This window comes from Musca autumnalis, unplaced genomic scaffold (assembly GCF_047663935.1).
Source record: "Musca autumnalis isolate F117 unplaced genomic scaffold, ASM4766393v1 scaffold_1, whole genome shotgun sequence".
Classification (NCBI taxonomy): domain Eukaryota; kingdom Metazoa; phylum Arthropoda; class Insecta; order Diptera; family Muscidae; genus Musca; species Musca autumnalis.
This window is the reverse complement of record NW_027411644.1, coordinates 5,113,464-5,116,067: the sequence shown is the minus strand read 5'-3', so window position 1 is coordinate 5,116,067 and position 2,604 is coordinate 5,113,464.

Below are 2,604 nucleotides of genomic sequence, written 5' to 3'. Positions count from 1 at the left end.
CGACACCATTCGTAATTAACAGAAACATAAACAGAATTTTCTTCATTTTTGTTTCGTTGTTTTCACGAAAATTTGAACCGAAAACACATAAAGTATACATTAAATGAATAAGAAAAGCAATAGACTTTCCTTAAAATGTATCTTCTATAGCAACCAGAAAATATTTTGTGGATGCCTGATGACAGACAAAAGTGAACGGCCACACTGACAAGCAACCGATTATTTGAGCAAAACTGACAGTCAAAACTGATCGTGTATACCCCGTTTTAGATATTTTCGATATAATATTTTAAAATATCGATTGCTATCGATATTATCGTTAAGTTGTCAACACCATTAATTTGGAGATGAAAATGGCGGAAATGTCAATGCTTTTCTTGACATTTTGCACAAGTAGTTCACAGAAATCTAAAGGAAAATAAACAATTGCTTTTATTTTATAAAAATATTAAAAAAATGCATTCTACTTTTACTTACTTTCTCACACACACAAAACCGAAAAGCAGCCAAATTTCTATTTATTTCAATGAATTTTAGGTTGGGATTTTTTTCCTATAATATCGATAGGCAAAGCTATCTATCGATATTTAATTTTTATAAAATAATTTTGAAAAATTATCGATTTTATCGATAGTACCATCGATTTTTTGCCAGCTCTAGTTAACCCACTTCATGAGGATTTATTTCACGTTTGCGCTATGGAATTGACATTTGAAAACCAAACCGACTGGGTTAATTCGGTTAAGTGTAAAGCTGGGTACACATTAGGTCTGTACGATAACCCAAAAGTTTATACAAATTTGTACAAACTTTTACAAAATACTGTTCGATAACAAACTTGTTCAGTATAAGAGAACTGAGAGAACTTGCAAGTAATTGCAAGAACTTGCAAATACTTTTTACTTGCGAAGTTATCGAACAGGCATATTGTCAGTTTTGAAAGACAGCTTTGTTGTTGCTTGCTAGTGTGGCCGTTCATTTTTGTCATTCATCATGCAACCGCAAAATGTTTTGTGGTTGCTGGACGGTTTGACAGTTATCTATAATTGCGAAATATCGAAATTCACAACTGACAATGTGTACTAGAGCTGAAAAAAAATCGGTGGCACTATCGATATTATCGGTTACTATTTAAAAATTCAATATCGATAGATAGTTTTGCCTATCGATATTATCGGAATAAAAACCCCTAACCTGTAGTGGGATTCTGTATATCATTTTTGCTGTTATCGACAAAAATAGATAAAATTAAATCGCAAAATTATGACTAAAAACATAAAGAAAGTTTGGCATCACTGTTTGTGTCGGTAGAGGCTAGCGACTACTTTTTATTCATCGTTAACTTACCGAAAAATTTCGTTAATTATCAAAATTATAAGCATTTTAATTTTATCGATAACAGCAAAAATGAGTTACAGAATCCCACTACTGAAATCCATTGAAATAAATAGAAATTTCGCTGCTTTTCGGTTATGTGTGTGTAAGAAAGTAAGTCCGTAGTCACACGTACACATTTTTCGGTAAAATAAAATGTATTTTTTTAAATTTTTTATAAAATAAAAGCAGTTGTCAATTCTCCTTTATATTTCTGTGAACTACTTTTGCATAATTTCAAGAAAATCATTGACATTTCTGCCATTAATGGCGATGACAACTTGACGATAATATCGATAGCAATCGATATTTTAAAACATTATATGGAAAATATCTAATGTTGGGAATATCGATGGTTTGCCAGCTCTAATGTGTACTCAGCTTTACTTTCTCAAACACACAAAACCGAAAAGCAGCGAAATTTCTATTTATTTCAATGAATTTTAGGTTGTGAATTTTTGTTCCGATAATATCGATAGGCAAAACTATCTATCGATATTTAATTTTTAAAAAATAATTGATTTTATCGATAGTGCCATCGATTTTTTGCCAGCTCTAGTAACAGGGGTATTATACCCCGTTTATATATAACCGGATTTAACAAACCGACTGGGTTTTAAATGTCAATTCCATTGCTTATATTTCAAACAAATCCTCATAAAGAAGGTTAACCCTCCAAAAAGCTCTAAAACGCCGTACACATTAGAGCCTTTTTGCCGGGTTAACCTTCTTTGTGAAGATTTGTTCGACATATAATCAACGGAATTGACATTTAAAACCCAGTGGGTTTGTTAAATCCGGTTATATATAAACGTACTATAATATAAACAGCATATTATGTCTGCTCTGTTCCAGAACCTGTAAGAAGCTACTATTTTTTACTACGATAACATTTTTTCCTTTATGTTATCGAAAATAATAGTAAAATTTATGGTCTGTTCCAGAACTGCAAGAATCTGCTAATTTTTACTATTTTTTTTTTCGATAACATAAAGGGAAAAAATGCGATCGTAGTAAAAAATAGTAGCTTCTTGCAGGTTCTGGAACAAAGCATTAGTAGATTCTTGCAGTACTGGAACAGACCAAATATTTTTCATTTCAAATTTTCATAGAACAAGAATCCAGCCCCAGACTAATACTATGTTTACATTTACGAAATCCACTCGATTTCATCTGTCAATTCCTTTGTGTATACGTCAAATGAAAACTCATCTGAAATCGATTGGATTT